Here is a 21,553-nt window from a genome sequence, read left to right as displayed (position 1 = left end):
TGCAAAAACAAGTGCTTTCAGATGCTGAGCTATTTTTCCAGCTCCAATCCTTCTTGTCTTTGATGATCTGGTTTTGCTTTTCATTATTTTCTTCCAATATTTTTGCAAAGAGCCTTTCTTTCTTTTGAATGTTATGATCTACTTATTTTGGGGAAAGTAAATATTCTAGAGAACTTTGTATCTGGGAATGTTCTAAGATTAATTTTGGATGTGTTGTTTCTTTTATTTTACCAGGTTCCTGAAGGAACTCGCAATTTTAAAATAAATTTCAGATTTCTGAATGAGTGTGAATTTGGAATCTTAACTGTTAAGGCACTTCCTGAACAAATCTAAGGACCTGAGTTCAGATGCCCAAAACACACATAACACTAGATATAATGTGTCCCTGTGGGGAGATGGGACAGAGACACAGGAGAATCTCCAGAAACTTGTGGACAAGCTAGCCTGGTTCTGCAGAAGCAAAGAAAACCTGCCTCAAACATGGTGAAAAGATGAGGACACCCAAGGGTCTGTCTGACCTCACATGGCATGCATCTACCCATGCCCTCTCTGGTAAGTTACCATGGAATCTTACTCAGTTAACTAGCAATAAATTTTTTAGAAGAATCTTAAATGTGTATTACTACATGAAAAAATATATCCAAAGAATATATATATTGGACAGTTCCTATTAATAATAAGGAGAAAATAAATTGATCCTGACAGTGAAAAGTGCCAACATTTGGAGATGCTATGGGATGGGGTGTAAGTTGATGGAGTACAGAAAATCCTCAGGGCATGACATCACTGTTGCCCGACACTTCAAAAGAGCACACAAGTCAGGATGCTTTGGGCAAACCTTACAAATATGTTTAACATGTCTGCACAACACATGTAAAATGATCCTAATATAAATTGTGGACTTTAGATATGTGCTGTTTAGTTTTATCTTAACTTGACCCAAACTAGAGTCATCTGGGAAGAGAAAATCTCAAATGAGAAAACGCACCCTCCAGAATGGCCTGTGGGCAAGCCTGTGGTGTATTTTCTTGACTGGTAATTTATGTGGGAGGGCCCACGCCACTGTGGACAGTGCCACCCCTGCACTAGTGGTCCTGACTGCTGTAAGAAAGCAAGATGAGCAAGCCAGGAAGTAGCATTCCTCCATGGCTTCTACTTCAGTTTCTGCCTTCAGGTTTCTGGCTTGCTTGAGTCCCTGCCTTGGTTTTTCTCAGTAATGGACTGCTACTTCTAAGTTCAAGATGAAATAAACCCTTTCATCCTCAAGTTGCCTTTGGTCATGCTGTTCATCAATATTGACTTATGAACTGTATCAAATACAAAAAAAAAAAGAAAAAAGAAAAAAGAAAAAAAAAAGAAGCATCTTCAGCAAATGGTGCTGGCATAACTGGATGTCAATGTGTAGAAGGCTGCAAATAGATCCATATCTGTCACCGTGCACAAAACTTAAGTCCAAGCGGATCAAAGACCTCAACATAAATCCAGTTACTTTGAGCCTGATAGGAGAAAGTAGGAAGTACTCTTGAACACATTGGCACCGGATATCACTTTCTAAATATAACACCAGTAGCACAGACACTGAGAGAAACAATCAATCAATGAGACCTGTTGAAACTGAGAAGCTTTTGTAGAGCAAAGGACACGGGGTCAACAAGACAAAGCAACAGCCTACAGAATGGAAAAAGGTCTTCACCAACCCCACATCTGACCGAGGGCTGGTATTCAGAATACATAAAGAACTCAAGAAATTAGACATCAAAATGCCCAACAGTCCAATTAAGAAATGGGCTATAGAACTAAACAGAAAATTCTCAACAGAGGAAGCTCAAATGGCTGAAACACATTTAAGGAATTGCTCAACATCCCTAGTTATCTGGGAAATGCAAATCAAAACAACTCTGAGATACCACCTTACACCTGTCAGAATGGCTAAGATCAAAAACACAGAAGACAGCTTATGCTGGAGAGGATGTAGAGCAAGGGGAACTCTCCTCCACTGCTGGTGGGAATGCAAGCTTGTACAGCCACTTTGGAAATCAATATGGCGCTTCCTTAGAAAATTGGGAACCAATCTCCCCCAAAACCCAGCTATAGCACTCTTGGGCATATACCCAAGGAATGCTCAAACATACCACAAGGGCATTTGCTCAGCTATGTTCATATCAGCACTGTTTGTAATAGCCAGAACCTGGAAACAACCTAGATGCCCTTCAACTGAAGAATGGATAAAGAAAATATGGTACATATATACAATGGAGTACTACTCAGCAGAGAAAAACAATGATATCATGAGGTTTGCAGGCAAATGATGGGTCTAGAAAAAAATCATCCTGAGTGAGGTAACCCAGACTCAGAAAGACAAACATGGTATGTACTAACTCATAGTAGGATATTAGATGTAAAACGAAGATGACTAGACTGCTACACAACTCCAAGGAGGCTACCTAAAAAACAGGACTCTAAGAAAGACACAGGGATCACCCAATGACAGAGAAATGGATGAGATCTACATGAACAACCTGGATGACAGTGGGAGTAATGAAGGGCAAGGTTCAAGGGGAAGAGGGCTTAGGGGAGCAGGAGATCCCAGCTGGATCAAGAACAGAAAGGGAGAACAAGGAATAATAGACCACGATAAACGTAGACCACATGAGAACAGGAAGAAGCAAAGTGCTAGAGAGGTCCCCAGAAAGCCACAATGATACATCCACTGTAGACTACTGGCAATGGTCAAGAGAAAGCCTGATCTGACCTAGTCTGGTGATCAGATGGCCAAACACTGTAACTGTCGTGCTGGAACTCTCATCCAATAACTAATGGAAGTGGATGCAGAGATCCTCAGCCTGGCCCCAGGTGGAGCTCCAGGAGTCCAATTGTTGAGAAAGAGGAGGGACTGAAAGAGTGTGAATTGTTGAGACCAAGATTGGAAAAGCACAGGGACAAATAGCCAAACTAATGGAAACACATGAATTACGAACCAAAAGCTGTGGAGCCCCCAACTGGATCAGGCCCTCTGGATAAGTGAGCCAACTGAATAACTTGAACTGTTTGGGTGGCCCCCCAGGCAGTGGGACCCGGACCTGTCCTTAGTGCATGAGCTGGCTGTATGGAACCTGAGGCATATGCGGGGACACTTTGCTCAGCCTGGAAGGAGGGGACTGGACCTGCCTGTACTGAATCCACCAGGTTGAGCTGAATCCCCAGGGGAGTCTTTGCCCTGGAGGAGATGGGAATGGAGGGGAGGGGAAGGTGGGGGGTGAGAGGGGGGAGGACAGGGGAGCCCATGGCTGATATGTAAAATTAAAACACAAATATAATTAAAAAAAAGAAATAAAAAATACAATATAAATGAAAGATATTTATAATGGAAGCTGAAGAAAAGTGGAGAAAATATATCAGAACACTGAACTTTCTGCTTCATTTCTAAACTTAAATTCACTCTTTGAAACACAGATTAAACTAGGTATAGTGGTATATACCTGTAATCCTAATTAATACTCAGTAGGTTGAGGTAAGAGAATTTCAAGTTCATGGCCAGCATGGCTAAATAGTCAGATCCCATCTTAAAAACAAAACAAAAACAGGACAAAACAAAATAAAACCAAAAAACAGAAAACAAAAAAAAACAACTAATAAAGGTCTGTTAATGAAAAAATAATTTTACAAAGATTAAGTGAAAATCTGTATTTTGTTTTCATATTCTTCCTTAAAAAAAATTCAGTAGATGGCACCAGAGATCCTTTAGAACAGTGGTTCTCAACCTTCCTAATGTTACAACCCTTTAATACAGTTTTCCTCAGGTTGTGGTGACCCTCAAGCAAAAATTATTTTTTGCTGTACTTTGTAACTGTAATTTTGCTGCTGTTATAAATCATAATGTAAATATTTGATATGCAGGATATATTTTCATTGTTACAAATTGAACATAACTAAAGCATAATGACTAATCGCAAAACAGTATGTAAATATATATTGTGAAATATTTATTTCTAATGACAAATAAATGAAATTTTGTCTTGAAGCGTGGCATAGCATGGCTACTAATCTTAATATAACAACAGTAAACAACATTGCTACGTTTTTGCGACAGTATGCGTAAAAAGCCAACCAAAGGTTGAGACTGCTTCTTTCTCACCAGATCAGAAATCCTGGGAGCAGTCTTTGCAAGAGCACAACGAAGATCCTCTTCCACAACAAGTCCTCCTCCGTATTTAGACTTGATCACTATCAAGCTGGAAAGCCCTGTTTCACAAAGGTATGTTGTTGGAAATGGAAGAAGAAGGCACAACAGTTTCAGACAGGACAGGATATGACTGTAAACACTTGATCCAGAATCCTGTAACTGACATTGTAGAGAAATCTGTTCTTGCTGCATTGCTGTTAGTAAGTTCAGTGAACTTCTCTTATGCTGTCTCAGGAACATCTTCAACTTTGACTGTGAATGGACTTCTGGCAAGTGCAAATGGGGGGGTCAGGTAGATTTGGAAAATAGGATGAAATTTAATCTGCAAGCATGTACAAGTGTTTTTTTCACAGAAATTTCATCTTAATTCTTTTGTCTGGTTCAATGTCATGTTCCTCAAAGAAAGCAGATAAGGTAGAGAGCATGTAAATTTTATTTTCACCCAACTTTTTTTTTTTTTTTTTTTGCCAAAGTTGAAGTTTCATTTGCAATGATCGGATCTTTTCAGACAAATCCAGGCATGTTGCATTTGGTCCTCACATTGATAAATTTAACTCATTCAAGATGGCAAAGATGTCCACCAAGTAAGCAATTTTCTGCAATTCACTTTTATTGCTGAAAAGTGCTTCAAACTGTGGTCTTGATTTCTGATTAAAAAGCGTTTTGAGTTCATCAGGAAGCTCAAAAGCATGTTTTAAAACTCTTCCTCTGGACAACCATCTCACTTCAATCTAACATAGCAGAGCTTTGTTTGGTGCATCTAACTCACTGTGCAGTTGCAAAAACAACTGATCATTTAAAGTGCTCACCTTGCTCGCCTTGGGGTTGGGGATTTAGCTCAGTGGTAGAGCGATAGCCTAGCAAGCGCAAAGCTCTGGGTTCAATCCTCAGCATTAAAAAAAAAAAATGCTCGCCTTGACAAAACTGACAGAACTCAGGACTCTTTTCATGACTTCTTGTAACTCTTGTGGCAGTGTCTTCATTGTTAATATTTGCCAATGAATCATACAGTAAGTCCCGATAGCTTTTGGTGACTCATTCAGTACCAACCGCTGAACTCCAGACTGACATCCTAGCATAGCTGGAGCACCATCTGTGCAAACATCACAAACTTTTTCTCGATATCTTACACTCCTTCAGAAATGGACCAACTGTGTCAAATACTTCACGTGTAGTAGCTGTTGTTTCAAGAGGTTTGCAAAAAAGAAACTCATCTTTAAAGTCGCCATCATTAATATACCTCACGTAAAGAAGTAACTGGGATCAGTTTGCAACATCTGTAGATTCATCAAGCTGGATCCTAAGTATTGGAAGTGGAGAAGATTTAATTTCCTGGATTCCTTGATCTAGAATATCAGCAAACATATCATCTATTCTTCTGCGGATAGTGTCATTAGATAAGGAAACTTCACTCAATTGCTTAACAAATTCATCTCCAATCACAACTTGAACAATGTCTTTGGCCACTGGCAATACTAAGTCCTCAGCGATGGTGTGAGGTTTCATGGCTCTGGTGATTCTCAGTGCCACCAAACATGAAGCTTCAATGGCTGCTATGTTTTGTTTGTGGTACTTGCCACCAGTGTCAAGTCTGGCTTTCTTAACTCCATCAGCTTTGCTTCTAAAACAGTTGGTATCCTTGCCAGTGAAGCTCAAATGCTTGCTACCAAAATGGTGTTTTAGTTTGTTCGGCTTCATAGATTCAGCTGATAGAACTTCACAACAAACCATACATTGTGGTTTCTCAATTCCTGCTGTAATTACTGAGGTAAAACCATATTGTAAAAAATCCTCACTAAATTTTCTTTTCTTAACGTTCTTCGCTACACGATCCATTGTCATGGGATGGTTTTCTAATGAAAATTATATATAACAATAGCTTTAATAATATAAAAGATGATACAAGGCATAGTTCAGTCAATACAGTTCATTAAAGTTTCTGGTTTTTGTTTTTGTTTTTTACATACCTGTTACTATCACAAGGGGGCAGTATTCACATTAGCCACAGGTTAAAAAAAACAACTGATCAGCATCCAGATTAAGTTTCCATGGTACAGATTTTTTTTTTATAGTACATTATTTTACATTTATCCAGTAATTACAATTCATGAAGTGTTATTTTACCTCCAATACTGCTGCTTTTAACACAGTAGCTGCTCTCTACATGTGTAACTAGTCTGTGTAAGTACATTATGGTGCTGACCCTGTCACATACACCTGTATTTGTTGGGGGCATATGTGATGGGTTGGTGTGATGATGTCATCATGCCAGGTACTCATATGTGGGCATATCTGCCTGTGGGTAGACTGTCTAGAGACAACAGAGGATCAGTGTCTCAGTTCCTAAGACCATCTGAAATACGTGTTTTCCTGATGGTCTTAGGCAACCCTTTCAGGGTTGTTCGACCCCCAAATTGGTCACGACCCACAGGTTAAGAACGGCTGCTTTAGAATAAAGAGTAACAAGAAGCACAGTGCTACTCATATTTTGTTTTGACACATGCTCTTGAAATTCTCTTTACTCATTAGCAAATAATATGATTAAAGCCCTAAGAAAGAGGTGCTACCTATCAATAACTCTACATTTAAGTGAAGCTATATCATTCCATAGTTAGGTATCTAATCTTGGAAATGTAGGAATGCCAATTTGGTGAATAAAGAAGGTGGTATATGATGCCATTTACAAGCCAAATTCTAACTCACATTATGACATCCACACAGCAGTTTCAGCTGACACTTCCCAGCTACTAGGCAAGCAAGCCTCTCAGTAAACTTTCTTTCTCCATCAAGCAACTAGTCAATCACTCACAGGCATTCCATTGGATAAACCTGATGTGCACTTTTATAGACAACAAATTAAGTAACTTTTATTTATCAGATAACTTATTCCCCAATCTTTTTTATTTCGGATGACTGACAAATGGTGTCTGGTTATTTTGCACTATATTCCCTGACAAAGGAGTAAATTATCCTATTAGGTCACTATGGTGGGGCTAAAAAAGACAGGAAGGAATAAAAGTAGTATCTAGAGTCAGCAAAAAAAAATTATTCTTAATCTTCTAGATAAGAAATTCAATTCTCAGTGAACAAATTACAATGACAACAAATAAAAATTTGCCACTGATAACTGTTATAGACTTTTGCAGCATTAAAAAGAATTCATGTTAGCATCTACTTTCATGTACAACTATTATTCAAGAGTTCCAAATAAACTTTTAGAACATTTTGGGAAGTAAATCCCTGTTAGACATGAATGAGTTATAAAAAATGTAGGCACTCATATATCTGACTGTTAATAAATGAATGTATTAATTTTGACTTATAAGATTAAGCATTCTCATGCACCTTGGCAAATATGTAGTATAACAATTTCATATTTGTGTGTGTATGTTTGATGTATGTATGTGTTTGTGTATACACATGTGTGGAGGCCAAAGGTTGACATTAGATGTCATATGTGATCACTCTCCATCTCATTTTTTAAGACAGAGTTTCCCACTGAACCTGGAGCTCATCCATTTAACTAGGGTTACTGACCACTGAGCTCTAGGTATCTGCCTGTCTGAGCTCCTCGATGGCTACCACAATCAGCTTTTCCATGCTAGGGATCCAAACTCAGGTGTATCTTAATGCTTACATGGTAGACACTAATTAAGCCATATCCTCACCTCAACATTTTTAAAACAAAGACATGACAGTAATAGCAGAGAAGTAACAGCTGATCATTCATGACTTTTGACTGAGTTAGTTTTGGATATACTTATATATTTTGGAATATATATAAGTATATATATTCAAATATATCCAAAACTAACTCAGTCAAAAGTTGTTTGTGTGTATACACACATACATTAGAAAGTATAGTGCAAAATAACTAGACACCTATGTAAGACCATATGTCAGTTATCCAAAATAAAAAGATGGGGGAATATTCATAGTCATATATTTATGTATGTTTATACATACACATATACACGTATCTTGTATGGATATGAACATATATCTGTATCTAATTCTGAGATAGGGTCTCATGTAGCTCAAATTAGCCTCAAACTAATTATGAAGCCAAGGATGACTTTGAACTCCTTTGCCTCAGAAGTGTTAAGATTACAGGTGTACATCACTATGTTTGATTTACAGGACAATTAGAATTCTAGATTCACCAAATCTTAAACAGGATTAACCTAATTGTATTTCTACAGAGAAGAAACAAAAATCTAGATATATCAAGTCACAGACAGTGCCAGAGCTTCCAACATGAGCTTATCTCCAAGATAAGATGATGTGATATCAGTGATATAAATCCTAGTATGAGATATCATGATCCTTTTCAAACTTCAATCTATTACATTCTGGAGTTCACACAGTTTGAAAGGCAGGTTGAAATGCACCCCCCCCCCCAATGCAGAATCTGAACTATTTTGGCTCAAAGACAATGAATTTGAGTATTTATCTGATTTCCCAAGTTCAGACAATAAATGTTCAAAGGATACCTGACTGTAAAAGAGGACATGGTGGGTAACTCTGGTTCATCAGTTTCTTTTTTGTGCATGTTTCTAATGTACCTGTGCTGATTTGAAAGTCAAACTAAAACAAATTTTCTTAGCTGGAAGAATGTACATAAAATCTTTGGAAGGCTCCCAATTAATACAAAAAGAAATCTAAGGAATACTATTTCTTTATCCATATGTGATCTATTTTAAGACTCCCTTTAGATGTCTAAAGCTATTAAATCATATATTCTGTTTTTGTTTGTGCATACATGTCTATAATAAAGTTTATCAAGTAGGTATAGTACTAGACTAAAAAAAATAAGAAACAGAATATATTTAATTATAATATAAAATGGCATACAGTAAATACTTTTATAATCACCATAAACAATTCAGATACTCACTCTCACTTAAGGCTTGTTTCTATTACTCATGATTCCCTTAATGGCAAATTTTGTTCTGCAGTAACAACACACCACAATAAGGTTATTTAAAACTTATGATTTATGTATTTCTATTATTCTCCATTTAGTATTCTCAGATCATGTTTGACCATACATAACTGACAGAAGGTAAAACCATTGTACAGTACATGTTAAATACATTAAATCAAGTAAATACATTTTATATACCAATATACTTACTAGTCATGGGTCATTTTACTTTCACAATTGTTATATGTTTTATCTTGTACAATTTACATACAGAGCTAAAATTTTAATTACACGAGAGCCAATGAGATGGCTCAGCAGGTAAAAAAAGCACCTGCTGCCAAGAGTTTGATCCTCAGGATCCACAAGGTGGAAGGAACCAGCTTCCCAAGTTGTCTTCTGACCTTGACACACATGCCATGGCTCCTGACCACAATAAAAATAAATTTTAAGATGCAAAACATAATCAACAATTTTAATCCTCTCTGAACAATTCAGAGATATGCATTAGGTTGGTTTCTATCTCTCTTGAATGTTAATGTCCACATAATCATGACCTGAGATCATACCTTAGCCCTGGAAGGTTCCCAAGTGTTGATAACTATGGCAAATGCATTTCTAGCATGTGGTGACATACCTGTGTTGGTAGGGACCACTCAACAAAAGGAGCACTAGCATTCATACTACCCTACATAAATGGAAAATAACACAAAAGAGAAGAGTCATTTTCTACAATTCATAGTTTTATATCATCAGGTTGTAGTAATCTTGCAATGTGAATGGAAGTATTAATTTAACCCTTTAAAGCATTTGTTTTTCATGATAGAATATAAGAACAGCATGGCTACTTACATCGCTCACATTAATAATGGGAAAATAAATCTTTTAACTTCCCCTTTTTCTTGCTCAAAATCTCTTGTGACAAAGGGAATAAATGGAAAACCTTATAAACTTAAGGTTTCTTCTCCTTAAAAACAAATCAAAACAAAACAAAAACATTTCCCAGGGAACTATATTAACAAGTATGATTCAAAGAATATTAAAAGACAAAGAAAAGCACATGTATTTGTCTTCACAATTAAGAAATACAGCTAAATATGGCACCTCTTTTTAACATACTGGTCATCAAGTGCCTAGGAATCAGTGGATGAGTACAAACTTCTTTCACTAGGAATTAATAAACTAATGCTTAAAGAAGAAAAAAGAAATACTAAGATAAATAGAGTGTGTTTACTTATCAATCATCAACTTATTTACCTACATGTATTCCAAGGTATGTATTTTCAACTAAAGGACAATCTAGAAGAACAAAGTATGGTCCAGCTCTGTAGCTATCATGAGAGCAAACAGGAAAGTCATCTGACTTAAGCCTCACATTTATAAATTTTATTCTCTCTCTCTCTCTCTCTCTCTCTCTCTCTCTCTCTCTCTCTCTCACACACACACACACACACACACACACACACACACACACACACACTACCCTTTTCAAATAAGGTTATATACATCTATATGGCAGGATTATAAGAAGCCTTAATCTTTTTAAAAAAAAATTTCACGATTCTTTGGGAATTTCATATCATGTACCCCAATTCCACCCATCTCCCAGTCCCTCCACATCCACTCTTCACCTTTGTAGTGTCTCCTCCAAAGAAAAACAAAAAAAGAAATAAAAATAAGATAAAGATAAAAAAGGAAGAAAAATAAAATAAAAATAAAAAACATAAATAGCAATTTCAATTAAAAACAAACAAATCAACAAGCAAACAAAACAAATAACATCTTGCTCCTCTGTCTTTGCCTTTTCATTACTTCATTTGTCTTAGTGGCATTGGGAGCTACTGTGTATCATGCAGTATACCCTTTGGTTCAAATAGCGTTCTTTGCAAATGTGTAATGTGTTGTTAGGGTCTAGGCTCTGGCCTTTGGCACACTATCAACACTGGACCACCATAGAAACTCCCTGGACATTATGCTGTTGCCTGAGTCATGTAGACCATTCGGCCACTCCCTGTTCTGCAGGACCAGTCCCTTCACACACAGTAGATGGTGGGGTGTGTCAACTCAAATCCTTGGATGTGTACCTGGGTGGCTGCTGAGTAAGTCTGGGCCTGCTAGGGCTACCAACCTAAGGTAGGGGTGTGGCCATCTTTCCCAAGTGTCGGGAGCCAGTTCTCCTATTAGGGCTAGGGCCAGCTTTCCTGTTCCAGGGTCATCAAGTCCATAATTCCAGGGTCTGCAAAGGAAGGGGGGGGGCATCTCTCCAGTGGGAATGGGGTGGGGCTCTCCCTGGTTTAATGAAGGGTAAGGCCAGATCAGAGAGGCCCTTGTACTTCAACTTATAGTTCAACACATGGTTCACACAGGTTCCTCACATCAACAAAGACCCCAGCTACAGCAGGACCACAGACACAGGCATGGCAATCAGAAGTAGCTTGGGTTGGATGTCAACATGGCCCCAGGTGGCAGTGTAGGCTTCTCAGATCAGCATGAGCCTGGCAGCAGCACAGTCCCTGGACTCCAATATGGTCCCAGGTGGTGGTAGAGATCCCAAGCAGTCACAGGGCCCCATGGTAACAGGAGCCACAGACCTCAACACAGACCTTGGCTGTGGTAGGGTCACCAACACAGCCCGGGGAGCAGCACAGGCCACTGGTTCTCCATGACCCCAATGGCAGCATGATTCTAGGGCACCAACATGGTCTTAGATGTCAGCCCAGATCCCAGGGAATCTGCACTGCCTTCAATGGTAACCTGAGCCATAGACATTGACTCAGACCCTGGTTGCAGTGGGGCCACTGACTCAGACATGGCCCTCAGCAATGGCCGGGGCCTAGATAGCAGGCCATTAAGGTCAGCAAGGCCCCTGCAGCTACACATCACTCAGACCCCAACATGGTCACAGGTGGTAACCTGGAAGCCGGGTATCCCCGTGGCCTTTGGTGCGAACTTGGGCCATGGACGTCAACAAAGACCCTGGCTGCTATAGGACCACGAACCCAGACATGGTCCTCAGAAGCCTCTTGGGCATCTTGGCCCCTGGAAGAAGCCTTAACTTGAAACCAAATTCTATCCCTTTCTAGATTATGTTGCTCCTATGAAGTAATAGTTTCTATAGGTCCTATAATCATTTTACAACTACAATTTTATTTTTATAGAGATGTCAAAAGCCCACTCAAAAGGTAAATTTGCCAAGCCTCTCTCAAGTTTTCAGAGCTCCTGCTTTTGTTTCTTAGTCATGTTCATTTTCTGTGAGTGTGAGTATCTAATTTCTCTACTACTAACTAAACAACATAAATTCATTTGTCTTAAATCTTATAAGGTTACTCTACCCAATAACTCAAGTACAAGGCATAAAAGTACTTTAGTAAAATAATCAATATTCAGTAAACACAGAACATTCATAATTATTTGACAAAGGATTTCTCTTGAGAATTTATAAATAGTATCTACACAGCACCGATGATACCAGGCAACTCAGCTAAATATGGCCCAGTAACTAAAGCAGACACTTTAAAAAGAAGGTGCACAAACTTGCTCAGAACTTTAATCCACACCCATCAGAATAGGTGGTACCATGACAGCAGCAATGCTGACTTGGGCCTGGAGTAACAGGAAACCTCATGTGCTATTAAGGAAACAGAAATGTCATGTTCTAGAAAATAGTCTGGCAACTATCAACACATTTTCAGTATGCAGTGACCCTATGACCTTGCAAGAAAGTATTTATGAGTTTTCCCTAGAGGAGTAATACATGCTCCAAAACTTGTCTAAGAATGTTCACAGCAGCTTTATTGGTAATCTCTTGATACTTCTTAATAACTCTTCTCTAAGGAAGTAGCAAGAAAGGAAAAAGGAAAACAACTTTCATTTTAATTTTGGGTCAGAAAGTATCAATAGCTACAATGAGTGGGGACTCAGAAAGAACAGATTTACAACAGAAAGTAAGTTTAGCTTTAAGTTTAATGAGCTTAAAATTCTTCCTGCAATGTATATATGTCTAGCAAGTAACACAGACTTTGTTAAGAGGCCATTAGCATTTAAGCACAGGTTAAGTGGTAAAGCCGTTAAAGGCACACACAAAATCTGAAAGCCAGAATAGGTATATGTACAAAAATTTACATGTACAGAGAAAATCTACAGACATATCCTTAAAGATAGGATACTATGGGGAAAGCATGAAGATGAAAAAATAAAGGAACAGATGGGACTCGTAAGCATTTTGGTGCAGGGACGCATTTGGCTGTGTGGTGAAGTGATGTTTTCTTTGTCAGAACCATACTTTTAAAATCTATGGATATATAAGAAACAAATTCTACAAAAATACAGTTGTCAATGAAAAACAATTGAAATATATTATTAATACAGCATTTTTCTCAATGCATTAAAATCTAGTAATAATCTAGTATCTACCATAACTTCAAAATAATGATAATGTAAGTAATAATTCAAAACACATTGTGACATAAAAATTCCTATGATATATATTACTAGAATAGATATTGACAATCACAGGTGATGGCTGACAACACTTACAGGTGAAGAAGAGGTTAAATTTCAACTGAGGTAAATGAAAAAGTGTAATTATTTTTCTCCCATTCAAATTTATGAGCCAATGAAACCCTACCTATGAGTTTTGGGGGAATATGTAGATCTCTAGGCAATGAAGCCTTGAGCTAAGAAGTAAAAGTAAAAGGACATAAAAACTTGGGGGAGTACATGGAAATCAAAACAAAAAAGGAATAAATAGTCATCTTCCATTGGAAGTATAAACTAGTATATTAATTTCCTGATACCCTACAAAAAGAGGTCAAAGAACAGTTTGTTAAGGAAGTTAGAGAAAATTCAGAAATTTCTAAATATTTTCAGGAAAGAAAACAAATCTTTAAAAATTCCATTTAAGCCAGGAATCTGTTAACCGCAATATCATGATCATTCTATTATCCTTAGACCCAGACATTCCACTACCATTCTACTTCATCCAGCTTGTACTTGCTATATAACATACTAATATATTCTATTATCCAATACAAGTACAGAAGATATAATAAATAGCCTAGGTATTTTCCTTCATCTGGCCTTAACTGTAAATAAGTAAAATAGTAAAATAAGAAACTTATAACAATACTGGACAGAAAGAGTGACCTTTTTTTTTTTTTTTTTTTTGAAGTGTAGCTTGGCAATCTGCTCAAAACACACATTAGCTCAGTACACGTTCCATCTACACACAGTCTGTAGCAAAAATGTGATGAGAAAGTATTTAGAATGCTAGTGATGGGTTATCTTTTTTCTGCCTCAATCTCTGATCAAGAAATTAGTTGTCTGGATAAGCCCTTTTCCTTCTCTATCACAGCCACCTTCAGCAGAGCTGGTCTGAAATTACTCCTGGAAGTGCCACAAATGTCTGACTGGTAAATTTACCCACTCTAACAAATAACAACAGTACTCAGTACTGCATGAGTTTGTGCTATGGTGGGGTTACTTATAGGAAAAACATAAAACCAGGTAAAATGCTGTGTTTTAACAACAGAGTGAAAGAGGGTTAAACAGGGGTTAAAAAATCCATTCTAAACAAGTTATAGAAATTAAACATACAAACAAACAAACAAAGAATAAGCAAGCAAACAAACCCCATGTCCAATGCTCCAATGCTCCAGTAGCAGAAAGGAGGATAAAAATCACAGAATCATGGACTTATGATGTCTGATTTTCTATGGCTCACTTTTTTTATTATTTTATAATTTAATTTAATTTTACATATCAGCCATGGATTCCCCTGTCCTCCCCTTCCCACCCGACCCCACTGTTGCCTTTCTCCCCAGGGTATGCCCCATTCCCATCTCCTCCAGGGCCAAGACTCCCCTGGGGATTCAGTTCAACCTGGTAGATTCAGTACAGGCAGGTCTAGTCCCCTCCCCCCAGGCTGAGCAAAGTGTCCCTGCATAGGCCCCAGGCTCCAAATAGCCAGCTCATGTACTAAAGACAGGTCCAGGTCCCACTGCATGAGGGCCTCCCAAACAGTTCAAGCTATTCAATTGGCTCACTTATCCAGAGGGCCTGATCCAGTTAGGGGCTCCTCAGCTATTGGTTCACAGTTCATGTGTTTCCATTAGTTTGGCTATTTGTCCCTGTGCTTTTTCCAAACTTGGTCTCAACAATTCTTGCTCATACAATCCCTCTTCTTTCTCACCTGGAGCTCCACCTGGGGCCTGGCCAGGGATCTCTGCATCCACTTCCATCAGTCACTGGATGAGATTTCTAGCACGACAGTTAGGGTGTTTGGTCTATAGTTCACTTTTAAAGAAAGTCCTCAACAGACTGGAGTATGTGTTCTCAGGTGAGCACAATACCAATTACTAAGTGGGAAAGAATCATGACTTCATCTGCTACTTGATTCTGTGACACCACGATTTCAGAGGCCCCAAATTTCTTTTGATCACAGGCTATCTCTGTAGAATTCATTTTACTATGCAGAGTAATGGCTCTATTTTTAAATGTATCTATCCTTCTCAGTTAATACTCAGAGTAAAAAAATATGTTATGAGGAAAAAAATTAAGTATCTCTTTATTTTGGTGAGGCAAGGAACACTTCTAGTCACCAACTTCAAATTTAAAAACTCAGTATCTAATTATCAAGACAGTACAAAGTCAAGCATGGCAGTTTAAGGCCTGTAATCCCAGTATTTGGGAAGTTAAAATAGGCCATAAAGTGAACTCTGGACTAGTGTGAGATGCTTTTCTCCAACAACAAAAAGATATAATACAGAGCATACTTAGAAAAAGAAACTTGGTTCTTTCTCCATTTTGTATCTCTCCTACAAATTTAGCTGTCTTGTAAAATAAGACTAATGCTTGCTTATCTGATAGTCCAGGAAGACTTACCATGCCATCCCTCACTGAAGGTGAAGGAAAAATCTGCAGATTTACTTTTACTTACATAAGATACAGAGTAAGATAGAATAATACAGAATAAGAATCCAACACTTAAAAAGAACCAGTGTCATAAAATTTGAATTTTAAAGAGCTGGTCAGAGAATTCATCTGATAAAAACAGGCTAGTGGGCTTGATTTTACTGGTCCCATTGATGATCTCATGGTAACTCTCTTAGTGCTGCTCACTTAGAGCACTGCCAAATGGTGGTAGAGCTCAGCCCCAAAGAGGAGTGTACTGTGAACCATTTCAGTTGGTCCATGATTCTGGCTGACATAAAGAAAAATTTAAGACACAAAGTAAATTGGGCATAGTGGAGGAGGCCAGGTCTTTAATCTCAGCGCTAAAGAGGCAGAGGCAGGTGAATCTCTGAGTTCAAAGACAGCATGATCTACAGAGTTAGTTTTAGGGCAGCCAGGGCTACACAGAGAAACCTTATCTCAAAAAAACAAAACAAAACAACAACAACAACAACAACAAAACAACCAAAAACAAAATGTAAAAATCCAAATGCTGAGATCCTTAAAATGCATATGGTTATCTTCTGTGTAACAGCATGCCAGTTAACTTCGTGCTTTCAAATGCCCAAAAGCTGGGACTGACTAACCTACAAAGTGATGGCTTTTTGCTTAGACATACCACACAATGATTTTCAGAAAAGGATAAGAAAAAAGGAGACCAATATGAAACAGGGTAAGAGAAGCACAGTTCCCACCCCTCAGAGAGTGAATGAAGGGCAATGATGTATTTTTATTTTTGAGACAGGCTGTCCCTAGGTGTCCTGGTGTCCCCTATGTAGACCAGGTTGGACTCAAACTCACTAAGATCTGCACACCTTTGCCTCCCAACTGCAGCTTTTAGTTTTAGTTTTAGTTAAAAGAATAGCTACTGTCTAGCACAGACACTGAGAGAAACAATCAATCAATGAGACCTGTTGAAACTGAGAAGCTTTTGTAGAGCAAAGGACACGGGGTCAACAAGACAAAGCAACAGCCTACAGAATGGAAAAAGGTCTTTACCAACCCCACATCTGACAGAGGGCTGATATCCAGAATATATAAAGAACTCAAGAAATTAGATATCAAAATGCCCAACAGTCCAATTAAGAAATGGGCTATAGAACTAAACAGAAAATTCTCAACAGAGGAAGCTCAAATGGCTGAAACACATTTAAGGAATTGCTCAACATCCCTAGTTATCTGGGAAATGCAAATCAAAACAACTCTGAGATACCACCTTACACCTGTCAGAATGGCTAAGATCAAAAACACAGAAGACAGCTTATGCTGGAGAGGATGTAGAGCAAGGGGAACTCTCCTCCACTGCTGGTGGGAATGCAAGCTTGTACAGCCACTTTGGAAATCAATATGGCGCTTCCTTAGAAAATTGGGAACCAATCTCCCCCAAAACCCAGCTATAACACTCTTGGGCATATACCCAAGAAATGCTCAATCATACCACAAGAGCATTTGCTCAGCTATGTTCATATCAGCACTGTTTGTAATAGCCAGAACCTGGAAACAACCTAGATGCCCTTCAACTGAAGAATGGATAAAGAAAATATGGTACATATACACAATGGAGTACTACTCAGCAGAGAAAAACAATGACATCATGAGGTTTGCAGGCAAATGGATGGATCTAGAAAAAAAATCATCCTGAGTGAGGTAACCCAGACTCAGAAGGACAAACATGGTATGTACTAACTCATAGTAGGATATTAGATGTAAAACAAAGATGACTAGACTGCTACACAACTCCAGGGAAGCTACCTAGAAAATGGGACCCTAGGAAAGACACAGAGATCACCCAATGACAGAGAAATGGATGAGATCTACATGAACAACCTGGATGACAGTGGGAGTAATGAAGGGCAAGGTTCAAGGGGAAGAGAGCTTAGGGGAGCAGGAGATCCCAGCTGGATCAAGAACAGAAAGGGAGAACAAGGAATAATAGACCATGATAAACGAAGACCACATGAGAACAGGAAGAAGCAAAGTGCTAGAGAGGTCCCCAGAAAGCCACAATGATACATCCACTGTAGACTACTGGCAATGGTCAAGAGAAAGCCTAATCTGACCTAGTCTGGTGATCAGATGGCCAAACACTGTAACTGTCGTGCTGGAACTCTCATCCAATAACTGATGGAAGTGGATCAGAGATCCATGGCCAGGCCCCAGGTGGAGCTCCAGGAGTCCAATTGTTGAGAAAGAGAAGGGACTGTAAGAGTGTGAATTGTTGAGACCAAGATTGGAAAAGCACAGGGACAAATAGCCAAACTAATGGAAACACATGAATTATAAACCAAAAGCTGTGGAGCCCCCAACTGGATCAGGCCCTCTGGATAAGTGAGCCAATTGAATAACTTGAACTGTTTGGGAGGCACCCAGGCTGTGGGACCTGGACCTGTCCTTAGTGCATGAGCTGGCTGTTTGGACCCTTGGGCTTACACAGGGACACTTTGCTCAGCCTGGAAGGAGGGGACTGGACCTGCCTGGACTGAATCCACCAGGTTGAACTGAATCCCCAGGGGAGTCTTGGCCCTGGAAGAGATGGGAATGGAGGGGGAGGGGCTGGCGAGAAGGTGGGAATGGGGGTGGGAGGGGGGAGGACAGGGGAACCATGGCTGATATGGAAAATTAAAACACGAATATAATAAACAACAAAAAAAATAGCTACTGTGTAGTCCTATCTGCTTTAATAGAACACTGTAGAGTGTTGTTTTATCAAGAAAATTTATTTATCATGATTCTAGAAGCTGGGAAGCTTGGGCTGTTTGCAGATTACTGTCTGATGAGGGCCTGCTTCCCCATTCTTTTCTCTGTGTTCTCAAATGACACAGGGGAAATAGAACACTTTGTGTCTCTTCTATACAGGTCCTAACTCTACTCTTGAGGACTCAGAACTCACAATCTGCCACCTTCCAAAGGTCCTACTTATCACATTCCAGCATTAGAATTTCGTGTTGGTAGTAAGGAGGGTCACACTGTATGCATAGAATAAGAATCTGGGAAGAAATTCTGGCAAATAATACAATTAAGCCAAACAGTGAAACCCACACGTGTGTGTGTGTGTGTGTGTGTGTGTGTGTGTGTGTGTGTGTGTGTGTGTGTGTATGTGTGTGTGTGTGTGTGTGTGTGTGTGTGTGTGTGTGTGTTGTTTTGTTTTTGGAGACAGGGTTTCTCTGTGTAGCTTTTCACCTTTCCTGGAACTCACTCTGTAGCTGGCCTCGAACTCACAGAGATGCTGGGATTAAAGGCATGCGCAGCAGCCGCCACTGCCACCACCTGGCACCCACAGCTTTTTATTTTTTATTAAGAAATTTTTTATTCATTTTTCATACCAATCACAGATCCCTGTCTTCCTTCCTCCCACCCCTCCAGACTTCCTCCCACTCACCACCCCCATTCCTTCCTACAAGAAGGTAAGGCCTCCCATGGGGAGTCAGCAGAGCCTGGCACATTCAGTAGAGGCAGGCCCAAGCTCCTCCCCCTGCATCAAGGCTGTGCAAGGTGTCCCACCATAGGTAGTGGGCTCCAAAAAGCCAGCTCATGCACCAGGAATGGATCCTGATCCTACTACTAGGGGACCTCTTAAGCAGATCAAGCTACACAAAGGTCTCCTTATGCAGAGGGCCCAGTCCAGTCCAATGGAGCCTCCACAGGTGTTGGTCTAAATTTCGTGAGTTCCCACTAGTTTGGTTTGGCAGTCTCTGTAGGTTTCCCCATCATGATCTTGATGCCCCTTGCTCAGAGAATATCTCTCCTCTCCCAGAGAGAGAAAAACCCACAGCCTTAACAAAGAAAGACCTGTAAGATCATCCCCTTAGGATGAAATGCAGTGATCTGAAAACATTTCCTGGACAGTAGGACGGAGGTTAGTGTGGCAGCACGGACTGCACATCTTCAAGCTCTAGCTGTTAGCACAACATTTAGAGCACAACAAATAGAGGTTAACTGGCTTCTTTTTCCTTGAACCATCAAAAGATATGTCTTCAGAGCTTCAAGGTATTCTGCTTACTGAAGAATAGATTTCCCCATTAAACTTAATTTCCTTTGTGTTCTGTCTTCATAAATAAATGTTTTCATAGCAGTGAGTCAGTATCCATCATGCTGAAGTATGCTTTCAAAGAAATTTGATGTTCCATTATGGATTATTTGCTCTACAAATAACTCCATTTGCCAAATGTCAGTAAAATTCCCAGCTCTCTATTAAAATTCAAGCTACTCTGTCGTGTAAATACAAATAGAAGCTCATCACCTTCACGGCTGTCATCAAAAGCTGGGCAGAGTCCACAGGGTACCCAGACCAAGCCTGTAGGTGGGAGGATGGGCTGACTATTCTGTACAGTTTCATGTGTTCATCTCCACTGCCAAAAGTGTCTTCCTTCACAGTGATGAGAGACATCTCCACTTTCCCATCATACCTGTGTTCAAAATGGTTTCAATGTTCTCCATGACAACTCTATCTTACTGATGCTCAGTCCATAGATGCACTTCCACACTCCATGTGATGAAGCAAATAGACTCTCTCTTTGTATCACTGAAGTCTGTTTACTTTTTCACTTGTTTCTGCCATGGTTTGTAGGAATTTGGAACATTGTTAGCTAATCACCTCAACAGATTCAGATTCAAAATCCTGGTCCTAGTACCAGGCTCCACCAGTCATATATAGGTCTGGCTGCAGGTTAAAGTTCAAAAAACCTTTTTGGAGGCTGCTACAAATTTTACAGCTGTGATAAGCTTTTTACTTTCCAAATTGTTGAGATTTTTGTTGATTTCTGTTAATGGCAAGTTACTTTTGTATGAAACATCTCTGCTCCATCTTCCTTCATTCCCTGCATCCTCCATGATTGGATAGACCAGTTTTTTTTTTTTTTCTGATTGGACCCCTTAATTTTACCAGCTTTCTGAGAATTCTTTTATTTTCTATAAAAGACCTGTTTTACTCTTTAAAGGATCCAAATGACCCACGGTAAACAGTCTATTAATGGCCACTGACCACTACTGGACTTCTATGTAAGGCATTTGCATAATTCTATAATTCTGTTTTCTATTTCCACCAGATCCACATTCTGCCACTGCACCTTCACCTTGGCCACGAGGGCAGTTTTTGAGATCAGAGAAAAAGTTACCTCACATAGAGTATGTTCAAGTTCTAGGGAGCTTCAGACAGAATTTAAGAGCCAAAAGTAGCAGACATTTATAGCCAAACATTATTTTCTGGAAATGACAGGAGTGTTGTACATATCAACCCACAGTGGCTGTAACTACTTGTAGAAGATCTGCACAAGATCAAGCCAGCCAAAATCCCTGCGTGGATGGGGAAGAATTCACAAAGGCCCACTCCTAGCTGAGAAGTTATTGGCAACTGAGGACTGCTGGAAGAGGGAAAGGTATTTTTATTGTTTTTTTTGGGGGCGGGTGAGCCCTGGAGAGCATCTCCATGCTCTTACTAGATGAACATATGTTATACCCATGAGCATATAGGAAATACTAAGTAGAATCAAATGATT

At 39.3% G+C, this 21,553-nt stretch overlaps 1 protein-coding gene and 1 pseudogene across 9 annotated transcripts in view; both read right to left on the bottom strand.

Annotated features, from left to right (window-relative positions):
* Lcorl (ligand dependent nuclear receptor corepressor like) overlaps positions 1–21,553 on the bottom strand; it is a 183,539-nt gene that overhangs the window by 63,693 nt on the left and 98,293 nt on the right. The window lies entirely within an intron of this gene.
* On the bottom strand, positions 20,250–21,163 carry LOC118591832 (annotated as a pseudogene).

This window comes from Onychomys torridus, chromosome 10 (genome assembly GCF_903995425.1).
Source record: "Onychomys torridus chromosome 10, mOncTor1.1, whole genome shotgun sequence".
In the NCBI taxonomy this organism is placed as follows: Eukaryota; Metazoa; Chordata; class Mammalia; order Rodentia; family Cricetidae; genus Onychomys; species Onychomys torridus.
Note: the sequence above shows the minus strand (reverse complement) of the source record. Positions and strands in the feature narration are given on the sequence as shown.